Below are 14070 nucleotides of genomic sequence, written 5' to 3' on the forward strand. Positions count from 1 at the left end.
CCACAGGCACATACTTCCACATGTGGTGGGAGTGTCCCAAAATCCAACTATTCTGGACAACAGCCATACAAGAAATTTGTAAAATAACTAAGCAAGTAATAGACACCACCCCAGAATTGGCCCTACTAAACATCTTCCAAGACAACAATGCCCATTTACACCACAAAGAACTCATAACCCACCTGCTCTCAGCAGCCAGAAACACCATAACCAGACACTGGAGAGACCTGTCAGGAGTAAGCATGGACCAATGGTATCAAATAGTATGGGAAACAGCCCTACTAGAAAAATTAACTAATAAACTGAAACTGACACGGGGACAAACAGAAGAAGATGCCTTCACCCCGGTATGGCTCCCCTTTATCACACACACAGCCCAACAGGACAATGACAATAATCCACCAACAGCATACAAATCAATATGGCTAACCTGATCCAAAACACCCACCCACCTCACTCACACACGAAAACAAAGATCACCACAGCCAATCACAAGCAAACAATCACACCCTAGGCCAACCCCAACCTCTCTCACCACCAAAGGAACACAAGTGAACAACACAAGCACGCTGACACCAAACTCTACATACATTAAACATAATAGAAACACCGCCACCCAATCCCACCCTTATCCATCTTCCCTCTCTCCACCCCCCTTTCTCTTTTCTCTCCTTTTTTTATTTTTTTATTTTTATTTTCTTCTCCCCCTAATGCCTCAACAAATGAAACGGATTTGTAAAAATGTTACATGGGGAAAAATATATATGAGGCACTACACTTCTGTAAAACAAGAAAATCCTTAATAAAATATTAAAAAAAAAAAAAAAAAAAATACATTTGTTAAGAAACCAGAAGCCTTTTTACTTGGAATAATAGGACTGGAATTGCCCAAAAAAGATGTTACGATTATTTTTGTATGCCACTACAGCAGCAAGACTGCTATTAGCTAAAAATTTGAAATCTCAAGAAATACCAACTGTAGAAGAATGGCAGATGAAGATGTTGGACTTTTTGGAGCTGGCCGACCTGACTGGAAGAATCCGCGATCAGAAAGAAAAGGAACACCAAGAAGACTGGAAGAAATTTAAAGACTATCTAGCTAAATATTGTAATATAAGATCATTAGAAGTCCCTTGAAAGTATCAATTAGGCTTAGGATTAGAATAAGGAGGAGTTGTAAAGAACTATGGATTTAGGCTAATAAGAAAAGAGAAGATAGTAAATTGAAGGATTTAATTTTATTAGAAAAAGGATTTTGGAAAACTGTTACAAGGTGATACAATGAAATTCAGTTAGGGGGGATTTGAGGAAGTCAGATAACAATGAAAGATAAAATGGGTTCTAGAAGTAAAAAGTGTTTATATTTTTCTTTTTCTTTTCTTTTAGTATTGTGCTGTCTTTTCTTTTGTGTGTATTATATGTTATATTTGTCATAAATGTGGAAAAACAATAAAAAAATTTGGTGGGGAAAAAGGAAACCCCTGCCCTCCATTCTGCATCCTGGAGAACAACGAGAGGTTCAGAGCTGGCAAAAGCAGCATTGAGGTCCCCAACCCTTAAAACTACAGCTCACACGTCCTGCTCAAAAGGACCCCTCAAAGATAAGGCTCCAAGGCTTCTGTGATTCTCAAGCACACTTTCCATCAGAAGCAGCTGAGTGCCTGCCTCTTTCCAGATGTTCTGGTGTGGGAGCTTAATTCTATTTGGCAACTCTGAGCATCCACTGCACCGGTTAGGAGGAAGGAGCAGAGCCAGCTGGGCAAGGAAGCATTTCTCCCTCCAGAGAGGAGATTTTGGAAGCAGCTGCACTAAAGAGAAGAAGGTGCTAGTTCAGACCACGGGCCCATTTGCAGTAGGAAAAGCGGAGCAGAGTGGTCCCAAATGGGTGTAGCTAAAGGAGGAGGAGGGCTGGAGCTACAAGGCAAACAGAACTTTCTTTTTAACTGGTATGTGTGTGGACACAAGAAGAGCCTGCAGGATCAGGCTAGTGGGGGCCTATCTAGTATAGCAGGGCCATCTCCCCCCCCTGCAGCTTCCAGCAACTGGTATTCAGAAACATCGCTATCTCCAACTGCAGAGGCAGAGCGCAGCTGTCACGGCTAGTAGCCATCGACAGCCCTCTCTTCCATGAATTTCTCCATCTTCTTTCAAAGCCACCCAAGCTGAAGGCCACGGCTGCTTCCTGTGGGAGGGAGTTCCACGGTTTAACTACGCCCCGCGTGAAGTATGACTTCTTTTTATCTGTGCATGTCGGTTTCCCGCTATTGTAAGGCCTTAATTTCTAGTTTATGTTTTTATTATTGCTTTCATTCTTGTGAGCTGCTCTGACCCTTTTAGGAGCATCGACGAAATCAAAATACCTGCAGGAGATGTTTTAAATTTTGAATTCTTTGCACTGCCTGCCCACCTTGAAATGACTCAGCCGTGAAGCTGGGTGTCACCCAGCATTGGAAGCCCAGTGCTCACTGTTTACTCACCGGGGCTGATTATGCATTTGGTTTGTGTGCGCATGCATTTTAAAATTTTTTGGAGGGCTACAGTTCCTCCCCCCCCCCCAGTTATGGGGATAAAATGCCACTGGGGAGACAACATATGCTGCCTCCCGCCTAAGCTTCTTTGAGGAAGCTTTAAAAAGCCACACAATTAATGTTGGGGCCTTTGTGTGCAGTGCAAACACTGGTGTGTTGTGAGGATGCAAAGCTTTGCAATAATCCAACCTAGAGTGACATTGGCCTCTGGACCAGCTGTTACGCCTGCCGTCCATTCCTCCTGCAGCAGGACCACTGGGCCTCCCTTCTCTCCCCGCCTCCCTCCTCCATCTCGGTCTGCTCTTGGAGGCAGCCCTTCCCATCTGGCCTTGCTGAAAGTCGCTCCATTTGTCAGCCTCTCCCCTGTTAATGGAGACACAGAACCATCCATCTGCCCCATGGCAGCGTAGCTCCCAGCTGCCCAGGGATGAGCGATGGAGGAAGGAACAGAGGAAAGAGAAGGGGAGGAAAGAGGCCAACCACACCAGGTGTGGAACAACCAGACCTGCAACGTGCAGAAGCACAAAAATAAACTCTGCAGCACACCCCGCTACCCTGCTTAAAAGAGGTTATTCTGCACACACCATCACCTTGTTCGGGCATGTGGTACCCATTTAAAGGTAAAGGTAAAGGGACCCCTTTACCCTGATGCTTTTGAATTCTGGTGCTGGAGGAGACTCTTGAGAGTCCCATGGACTGCAAGAAGATCAAACCTATCCAGTCTGAAGGAAATCAGCCCTGAGTGCTCACTGGAAGGACAGATCCTGAAGCTGAGGCTCCAAGACTTTGGCCACCTCATGAGAAGAGAAGACTCCCTGGAAAAGACCCTGATGTTGGGAAAGATGAAGGGCATAAGGAGAAGGGGACAACAGAGGACGAGATGGTTGGACAGTGTTCTCGAAGCTACAAACATGAGTTTGACCAAACTGAGGGAGGCAGTGGAAGACAGGAATGCCTGGCGTGCTCTGGTCCATGGGGTCATGAAGAGTTGGACACGACTAAATGACTAAACAACAACAACAAAGGGACCCCTGACAGTTAAGTCCAATCGCAAACGACTCTGGGGTTGCGGCGCTCATCTTGCTTTACTGGCGTTTGTCCGCTCCACAGAGTTTTTCCGGGTCATGTGGCCAGCATGACTAAGCCACTTCTGGCGCAACGGAACACCAACACCAGAGCAGTGCATGGAAATGCCATTTACCTTCCCGCCGGAGCGGTACCTATTAATCTACTTGCACTTTGGGGCATGCTTCCAAAATGCTAGGTTGGCAGGAGAAGGGACCGAGCAACGGGAGCTCACAGGGCTTCGAAGCACCGACCTTTTGATCGGCAAGCCTAGGGCTCAGTGGTTTAGACCACAGTGCCACCCACCTCCCTTCTGGTACCCATTTACTTCTTGCATTTTTTCAAGGTGGCGTACATGGTTTCCCCACTTGTCATGTAATCCCAACAACCCTGTGAGGTACATTAGGCTGAGAGAAGACAGTGACTGGTTCAAGGTCACCCAGTGAGCTTCATGGCCAAGCGGTGAATCAAAGCCTCGTCTCCCAGGTCCCTGGCTTCCATGGCCAGTCAGGGCTACCCATGGACCCTGAATGCACAAAGAGGTCCTCAAGTGGCAGAAATGACCGGCAGAATCCGAGACCAGGGAGAAGAGTTGGTGGAAGAAGATTGGAAGAAATTTAAAGATTACTTACAGAAATATTGTAAAATTAATGAATGTTAAAATGATGTTGGATGAAACTTATGTGGTTTTTAGCTATAACGCTATAAGGAGTATGAAAAAAAACGGGGTATTAACAGTCAAAAGTTAATGTTACACATTATGTCAAGATTAAAGATTAGGATAAACAAAGAGGGGAAGGATTTGCTGAACTAACAAATTGAACTAGAATACAAAAAGGGAGGTGTGAGGAGGTCCGGGAAACAAGCAAATGAAAGAAAGTGATGGAATGGTGGAATTGTTTTTTATCTATTTTTATTTTGTATTTTTCTTTTTTCATATTGTAAAATTCTAATAAATATCTGTTAAAAAAAAACACAAAGAGGTCCTCAAGAACACCCAGTGGAAACCTCAACTTTCAGTGCCGGCCGTGGCTCAGTCTGAAAGCAGGGTGTGTTTGCCTCCAACATGGGGACAGGAACCTTGAGAGATGGAGGTTCCTTCCGTTGGAAATGGAAAAGGAGACCACTCTGTCAGACTAACACCGGGTGCTTGGTGTGGGGCTGCTGAAGGGAGGGGGCTGACCCCACACTTTCCTGCAAGCTATTTCGTGTGATGGGAACCAGGCAGCTGAACAGGGCCTTGGAGAGTTCCATGGCTGAATTGAGGAATCCAGACCTACCAGCATTTCATAAATGAATCCAGGGATGTCCTGGTCACCTCCCTCTTCCCACCCCGAGGCTCAGAGCCTTCCTCCCACCCTGACCCACTGCCAAAGGCACAACTCAGTTCGCCAACTGGAACTTTTCCAGTGTTTTATCACTGCAGATCATGGCATCAGTACAGCTGGCATAAACTTGATTTAAAATATACCGCTCAATGGACTTTCCTGACCCTGATAAGAGTCCTTATCGTCCTGGAAAGCTTCCTGATCTCTCAAGACTTTATGTAAATATCAGCACAGTAATCTGTTGTTAGCAAAATTTAATTCACATCTCCTCCAAAAAGAAGGAGGAGACAGGAAACAAACAAAGATAAACCAGTTAGTCATTTCTCACTAGGATTATATTCTTTCAACTACAAACTAAGTCAGGTAAGCAGAATAACTAGCAGACAGGAACTTGTAAGAAATGAATCATGAAACAGAGGAATCAAGGTGTTCTTACCAAATTACTCCTCTAAAAGACCCCTTCCCTTCTCCATAACCTAACATTGGCCCCAAACTACTTACACTTTCAATGGTTTGTCAGCTCTAACAGCTCCAATATGGACCCCTTTTCACTCTGTGCTCTCAAGGACCAGCCTGAGAGCTTTGCTCCAGGTATCCACTCCTCTCTCCCCTTGTTGCTGTACTTTTAGCATGAGTCTGTGTCAAACGTCACACATTCTCTCTTTAAGCTTTTGACAAGGAACCTCCTTGTCCTCTTTAGATCAAGCTGTGTCTGTAGTGTGCGAGTTGCTGCCTGCTTCTGCTGTAACTTTGCTCTCTGAAGCAGCATGTACACACACCGTCAGTTTCATGACAAATAATAAGCCAACCTTTTGGACAAGGGAGTGAGTGCTGGATATGCAGACACACACTTTTGTAACAGTCGCTTCTGCTCAACTCCTTTAGAAGCCAAGAGGTCATTTGATCCTTAGGTTAAAGATATGCTACCAACATCTATTCATCCTGTAGTAGGTTACTAGTTGCCCAAGAGGCAGCTCAGCAGCTGAAGTGTGGACACAATGACAGAGTGAGAATTGATTGGCATCTTCAGTGTTCAGCCGCATGCACGACAATGGGCTCCACCAACCTGGCACCTTTGGGACGTTTTGAGCGGCAACTCCCATCAGATCCAGACGACAACACAACTGTAAGATGCTGGGGCTGATGGGAGCATGTTGATGCTGACTTAAGACAGATGGCAGTTGTAGGCTGTGTAATACACTATAACACGCATAGGCAAACTCAGCCCTCCAGCATAGCTGTCAGCTTACAGATTTGAAAATAAGGGACCAGCAGCCTCGAAAATAAGGGATCAGCAGCCAAAATAAGGGGTTTTCCAAGCACAGGTATGTTCAGCTTCTGAGCCCCTGGGCCAAGCCAAAGGCAGAAAGCCCAGCCAGCAGCCAAACGAAGCCTCAAGTGGTGGTTCCCACAGCACAGCAACCCGCCAAAGGGGATGCAGCAAGGGAAACCACCGTCACCTCTCCGCTGGGAAGCGCTGAGCAAAGGCGAGTCCCCAGGCAACGCGGCCGATTTGATCGGCACAAGGCATGCAAGCTCCACCCCCCAGTTGTTCTTAGACTCCTTATTGGGTGAGCAACGCAGCCAAGCAAAACAGTTGGAGCCTCCCTCCTCCCTGGCCGGCAGGGAGGGAGGGAGAGGAGCTGCTTCCTTTGAAACCTGGGAAATTTAAGGGACATCAACAATAAGGGACAGCAGCGGGACATGGAGCTGGGATAAGGGACAGTTGACAGCTATGGCCTCCAGATGTTTTGAGACTACAGCTCCCATCATCCCTGACCACTGGTCCTGTTAGCTAGGGATGATGGGAGTTGTAGTCCCAAAACATCTGGAGGGCCGAGTTTGCCTATGCCTGCACTATACCTTTAAAGCACAATTGCATCAAATCCTTTCCCTCAAACAATTCTGGGCACTGCAGTTGCAAAGTTACAGTTCCCACCAATCCTTAACAAACTCCAGTGCCCAGAATTCTTTGATGGGGGAAATGTGCTTTGAATGTGCTTCAAAGGTACAGCACGTCTGCAACCCCAGCTTGAAACATCTGGTGGGCACCTGGCTACAGGAAGCTGCAAGCCAGAGAAGTGTAGCAGAGATGGATTTGCTGGCCAACTCGGAACTCCAGCAGGGAGACGCCTGAAAACCGACGCACAGCACCAAATCTAGCAGCTTTTTTACAAGGTTTTGTTTTGTTGCTAAGAGTAAAAACAAAAACCAAACCAGGACAGTGATCTAGCAGAGATCAGAAAACAGGGACAGCTGGAGGGGTTGCATGACTCCTGGCCTCAGGGAGAGAATTTCTGCTCTTTGTGATTCCCAGAGCGTTACCTTTGCCGACAGCAAGAAATGCCAAAGGCAGACATACGAAGGCATGCCATGTGGTGGCACCTTTGAGGGCTGGGCTGCCTCCCCCAGGGAGCCTGCAGCCCCATCCTCTGAAGTGACAGCACTCATTTTAAAAAAGGAGTCCCCAGCCTGCTTTCTCACAAGAGAAACAGGCTTCTTTTTGTATCAGTTTCCCAACTTATAGAATCAAGAAAACCTAAATGGCAGGATCTGATCAGCCACAATACATTTTGCTTCCATTTCACATACATAAAGACTCTTGGGGGCCAAACTGACACCGCCCCCCAAAAGCCATAATCCAAACTAAAAATAACTTTAAAACTATTTTCTTGATCCCAGCAAGGCCATCTGCTCTGCAAACCAGCAGCTGCTACCCAGGTGAAGCAGCAGCGAAATTGCCCCCTAATCCAAAGTCTGGCTGCCAGACCCTTCAGAAGAGCAGTGGTGCTCAGCTCCCCTGGGCAGCACCAGGGCAAAGGATCAAGAGGGAAGTGAAATGGCACTAAGCATCTGTTTGATGAGACAAACTTTCAGTCATTTAATCCTGTACTTTCAACAGATTTACCATCTTGTCTTACACACACACACACACACCCTTCCTATATAAGATTTCTTATTTCTTACATTTAAAGCACACCTTTCTTTCCTCCAAGGAGCCCAGGGTGGCACACATCGTTCTCCCCCTCCCCATTTTATTATCCAAGATCACCCAGCAAGCTTCCTGGCCAAGTAGGAATTTGAACCCTGGTCTCACACTCTAACAAAGGGGTCTGCAAACTTTTTCAGCAGGGGGCCAGTCCACTGTCCCTCAGACCTTGGGGGGGGCGCGGACTATATTGGGGGGATGAATGAATTCCTATGCCCCACAAATAACCCAGAGATGCATTTTAAGTAAAAGGACACATTCTACTCATGTAAAAACATGCTGATTCCTGGACCGTTTGTGGACCGGATTTAGAAGGTGATTGGGCCGGATTCGTCCCCCGGGACTTAGTTTGCCTACCCATGCTCTAACACTACATGTCAGAAGATCCCTACATGGTGCCCAATCAATCCCGAGTAGAAGCATGTAAAGGTAAAGGGACCCCTGACCATTAGGTCCAGTCGTGGCCGACTCCGGGGTTGCAGCGCTCATCTCGCTTTATTGGTCAAGGGAACCGGCGTACAGCTTCCGGGTCATGTGGCCAGCACGACTAAGCCGCTTCTGGCGAACCAGAGCAGCGCACGGAAATGCCGTTTACCTTCCCACCGGAGTGGTACCTATTTATCTACTTGCACTTTGACGTACTTTCAAACTGCTAGGTTGGCAGGAGCTGGGACTGAGCAACGGGAGCTCACCCCGTCGCGGGGATTCGAACTGCTGACCTTCCGATCGGCAAGTCCTAGGCTATGTGGTTTAAACCACAGCGCCACCCACGTCCCAGAATAGAAGTGTGAATTGCACCCTATTCTGCATCCTGCATATGCTTCACACAAGGATCCGGTTCACACATGCATGCCTCTGTTTCTTGACACCTGATGGTAGCAGCTGAATGTGACAGAACTTCTATCTGCGCTGCTACATCTGATCACAGAAAGGTGATCTGGACTGGTATCCATCATATTTGCTGGCCTGAGAGCTGCAGCTTCTTTCAGATAAGCGAAGCCTTGAGGTGAGCCCACCCTCACATGCCTCCCCCAACTTTTTGCTGCTTCTGACTGGGAGGTCTGTGGCAATCTGCAGCAAGGACTTAAATCCAGCCCAGATGCAACTCAGCAAGCCAGCCTCTCTAACACACTCTTAATGAAGCAACAGCATGTCAGCGCTGGAAGACCCCAGCAGCGGATCTTGCATAAAATTCAAGGGTTCCTTCTGAAAGTGCAAGCAAGAACCTAAGAACAGTCCTTCTGCTGGATCCGGCCAATGGTCCATCTAATCCAGCATCCCGTTCTCACAGTGGCCAACCAGATGTCCATGGGAAACCAGCAAGCGGGATGTGAGCACAAGAGGCCTCTCTCCACATGTGGCTTCCAGCAACCGCCTCCATCTCAGCTGGAGACAACTTTTTGCAGCTTAGGCAAATTATGCAGATTAGCCACGCACACATTTCCCCCTATTTTGCATGGTGACTTTTATTTAATTGCTTTAATTAAATCCAGTGGATTCCATGGCAGAGTACAATAATAAAAATAGGATGTAATTTTATGAAACCCCAATAATATTCTTCAAACAGGGATAGGAAACTTCCGATTCTACATTTTATGGAAAGCCACATTGCCAAGTGCCATTCAAGTCTTGCTTTGCTCAACAGGGGAAGAGAGCCAGTGTGGTGTAGTGGTTAAGAGCGGTAGTCACCTAATCTGGGGAACCGGGTTCGCTCCTCCGCTCCTCCACATGCAGCTGCTGGGTGACCTTGGGCCAGTCACACTTCTCTGAAGTCTCTCAGTCCCACTCACCTCACAGAGTGTTTGTTGTGGGGGAGGAAGGGAAAGGAGAATGTTAGCCGCTTTGAGACTCCTTAAAGGGAGTGAAAGGCGGGATATCAAATCCAAACTCCTCTTCTTCTTCTTCTTCCTACTGTTGCAGCAGCCTTAGGCACTCAGGAAAGCCGCTGACTTGGCTTAAAATTAATGGGAACTGAGTATACTTTGGCTTGGCCAGATTTGCCCATGGTTTCCCTATGGCTCTTAAAAGTTGTTTTTTAGCCAAATTTAAACACAAAACAACACACTGCCACCCTTCAAGGAAGGATACAGTTTCTGCCCTGGTGGCTTAATTTTCCCTGGGGCTCTTTGCTTAAGGTCAGAAGTGCTGCAGCCTCAATTCTGGAAATCGCCCCCTTTGGCTCTGCCTCTGGACTTTCCTCCACAAGCAATGCCTTCCCTCTTGCCAGCTGCAGTTCCCTGCACCCTTCTGCCAAGAATCCCAAATCCTTGGCTTAGAAACCCACCCAGTACTCGCCCACTGATCTTTCTTCCTTCTGTTTCAATTAACCCAGCCATTAGGTCTCTATGTCTGCAGGCACCAAGGTCCACTTGGACCCCTCTCTCCTGTTTCCTCTCTTCTAACAGTTCCCTTGCTCTCTGTAGTTCTATAGCTCTCCACAGCCTTAAAAAGCGAATCCAGACTTTTGGCTGCCTCAGGGCCGGCCAGCCAGCCCATAAGGCAGACTGAAGTGGCTGCCTCAGGCTGCAGAACCCCACATGGGGTGGCACCCCCATTGCCACTGCTGGGGTCATGCGACTGCGGCTTCCGGTGGGAACTCACAAGCTCTCACCAGAAGCCACTGCACCATCCAGGTGCACCTATGCAAATAAATTCCACCTGTCCAGGTGGAATTCATAGCCAACAAAACTAATTATTAGTCTGCCTGCTCAAATATGCATATATTGCAATTTCTGGGCACTTCAACAGCATTGAAGGCAAAAGCAAACCTTTTCTAATTTGCAAATAAATAGTTTCCTTGCCTGGTTGCCTGGATCTAGTTTTCACTTGTGCTAGGCAAATGGGCAAATCTCGGAACCCTCTGGCACACTAATAAAGAAATTAATCAGCTTGAGCATTTGGTTTTTGTATCTCCCCTTCCAAAAAGTTAGGAAACGAGCCCAGCTTGGAACAAAAAATGCTTCTCTCTGCTTAATGCAGCATGTTCACTTAAGCCTCATTAAGGTTTTCCAGACACTGTTTAACTCTTCTGAAATCTTTTTTCCTAGATTTTCAGCATTCAGCAATAATTTATTTTGTAGCACCATTTAGTTTAGCATCAATTCCTTGCTTATTTCATTACATTTCTATCCCACATGCCATGGAATTCAAGAGCAGCAAAGCCATGAAATGGTACAAAGCAGGTCCCCAGATGTGGATCAGAGTATATGTAACCCAAGTGTGTTTCCAGGGTTCATGAGTCCTCCTCTGGGGGTGGGGGGCTTGTTAAACAAAGCGGGGCTCTCCGGTCTGTTTAGGTTTGGCCTACTGGAGCTGCTAGGGGACGCGGGTGGCACTGTGGGTTAAACCACAGAGCCTAGGACTTGCCGATCGGAAGGTCGGCGGTTCGAATCCCCGCGACGGGGTGAGCTCCCGTTGCTCGGTCCCTGTTCCTGCCAACCTAGCAGTTCGAAAGCACGTCCAAGTGCAAGTAGATAAATAGGTACCACTCTGGTGGGAAGGTAAACGGCGTTTCCGTGCGCTGCTCTGGTTCGCCAGAAGCGGCTTAGTCGTGCTGGCCACATGACCCGGAAGCTGTACGCTGGCTCCCTCGGCCAATAAAGCGAGATGAGTGCCGCAACCCCAGAGTCGGTAATGACTGGACCTAATGGTCAGGGGTCCCTTTACCTTTACTGGAGCTGCTGGGGACTGAACCTGGGAACTTTTACATGCAAAGATTGTGTTCTACCACTGAATGGCATCTTCTCTGACCCAACTGCTTAGTGACAAGATGAAAATCGAGAAGGCCTGAGTCTTAATGGCAGAGCTATCAAGATTGTTAGGGTCCTTTTAGAACACAAAGAAGCTGAAGCTAGGAATGCTTATGTTTAGTACTCCTAAAACAACCTGATCACTAGAAAAAGTCAGAGAATTAAATGTTGTTCATGCTGCCCAGCAAAACTGAACACAGAAGAACTGCTGGAGCAGAAAGTGCTGCCTGCAGAGTCAGTTAAGAACTGAGAACAAACCACATATGAACTATCAGGGAAGAATGTAGTGCTCCACCCCTCTTTCACACAGTCTTGGTGGAGGAACAAATGAAGAAGGGGCAGCCAGCAACTGATTTTTCTGCACTTGGAAGCCATTGATTCCAGAGCTGGATATTATTGTTTTGAATATTACCCATCCTTAGCCTTCAGGGACAGAGCAGATTAAGAAATGTGCAGATGTGGTGCTCCAGAAGAGATCTTGCTGAACATTAAATGTTATTTGCTAGAGCTGGGCAAAATGGGAAGAAGACTTTGAGAGAGTCTCCAAGGCAGGCAGAAGAGAAGCAAAGCAAAAGTTTGTAGATGGAAATTAAGTCCATTGCACGAGAAGAATCTTTTGGCACTAACAAAAAAACTGGTAGACGTTTATTGAGACTAGAGCTACTTCATCAGATGCAATGGGACTTAATATATCAAAGTGAGTGGGGGGGGGAAGAGCGAGCCTGAACACACCCAAATTTACAATCCAGTGCATTTAGGAGGCATGTCTGGGGTACAAGCTACAAGAGTAACATGCAAGCTCTTTCCACCCGGCTAAAGTCCACCCCCCCCCCAAAAAAGCTAATGGTTAACAGGAATAGACAGACTCACCCCTATGCGTAGTGCAGCACTTTGCAAAACTCACAAGCCCCACTTTCTTCCTCTTTCAGCCGCCCCTCCCCTCCCCCACCCAACCCACTTCCTCATCCTCTGTGGAGCTGAGAATCTGAGTCCCAGTGGCAGATAACAAATTACCCGGGTGGGGGCAGAGATGGTACAGCCAGCCACAAAGGAAGCGACAGTCCATCACGGGGAGGGATGAATAGAGAGACACAAAGCGATGGGGAGGGAGGGAGGAGTCACCCACTTAGAGTAAGGGAATCCCCTCCCCAAATCCCCAGTCCCTGGGGTGGCCTTCCTGAATTAATTAATATCCTCTTCTTTCACCCCACTCCAGTGCCTCCCGGGGCTCAAGAGAGAACCCAGGAGTCCGGCCTGTCCCACCCCGCCCCAGCAGCACAAACTGTTTCTTCTTAACCACTAACTACACTCTCCTCCCAGAGAGTGTCAGAAAGTCGTCCTGGTCCCGATCCTGCCTGCACAAGCACCCGGTGCAACGAATGGGAGCCACAAAGGGCCCGCTCCTCCCCCCCAATTCCCATTCATTCCTTGCTCCGTCTGAACAGCTGCTTGCGCAGGAGACCCTCCTCTTCTCCGCGCCCCGCTCCGGGAAGGATGGGCTCCAGATCACTAGGTCGGCTCTCCGTCGTCCCCAGACGGGTTTACTCGGAAGCAAGGCGGTTGGGGATGAGCGGATAGGTCAGGGATAAGTGGTGGGGAGCGGGGTTCCTGGGGGTTCCGCCGGGCATCCACCCCCCCCGCCAGTCCCGCCCAACTCCAAGAAGGGCGCAGGGAGAGCAGCCGCCTTCCACGAATCTAAAGGGGCTTCTTCCGGGGTCGGGGTTCCTTCCAAACTCGGCCGATTCTCCCCAGGCAGCATCACCCCCCCCCCGCCCCCCATGCATCTCGTGGGTCTCTCCTCCTGTCCGGCCGTCGAAAGATGCGGAGAGTCTTTCGGGCCCCCGGGGGGGGGTGCGCGTGCGTCTTTGTTGCGCCCCCTCCCTCCACCAGTCGAGGTCCGGCTGCAACTTACCGGGAGCGCCCCTCCCCGGGCCCCGATCCCGCGGCTGGGCGTCCTCGCAGGCAGCAGACGACGGCAGCCGCCGCCCGGATCCCCTTCTCGCAGCTGCCGGGGGAGGAGTCCCCGCCGGCCGGGCGGCCTCTCTCTCGGGCGCCCCCTCCCCGCCGCCGCCCAGCCAATCGCCGGCTCATTGGAGGCTCCTCCCGCTGCTGGGGGGGCTGGGGGGGTGAGCCCGGCCAGACAATGCTATCGAGCGGAGCCCTGCCAGCCCCTCGCTGGGCTGGAGGGGTGCTGGGGATCCCGGCCTCTGGGGGTCCCTCCAGGGTTGGCAGGGTTTTGCTAGCCTCGGACCTCCACAAACCTGCTGCCCCTTTTGGAGCAAGAGAAGCCAGGGCAGCCAAATGGACCGTAGTGTTGGTTAGGGACCCCCAGGGGTCTTCTAGTCCACCCCCTCCCTGCATTGCAGCTCCAGAATCCCCAAGCAAGGACTTATCTCCCCAGAGTGGTGCAT

At 49.0% G+C, this 14070-nt stretch overlaps 1 protein-coding gene across 1 annotated transcript in view; it reads right to left on the bottom strand.

Annotated features, from left to right (window-relative positions):
* RASSF2 (Ras association domain family member 2) overlaps positions 1 to 13676 on the bottom strand; it is a 56283-nt gene extending 42607 nt beyond the window's left edge. The window contains exon 1 of the mRNA XM_028741221.2: positions 13572 to 13676. The gene's annotated coding sequence lies outside the window, so the exon portion shown is untranslated. The remainder of the gene's footprint in view (positions 1 to 13571) is intronic.
* Positions 13677 to 14070: the final 394 nt, after the last annotated feature.

This window comes from Podarcis muralis, chromosome 7 (assembly GCF_964188315.1).
Source record: "Podarcis muralis chromosome 7, rPodMur119.hap1.1, whole genome shotgun sequence".
In the NCBI taxonomy this organism is placed as follows: domain Eukaryota; kingdom Metazoa; phylum Chordata; class Lepidosauria; order Squamata; family Lacertidae; genus Podarcis; species Podarcis muralis.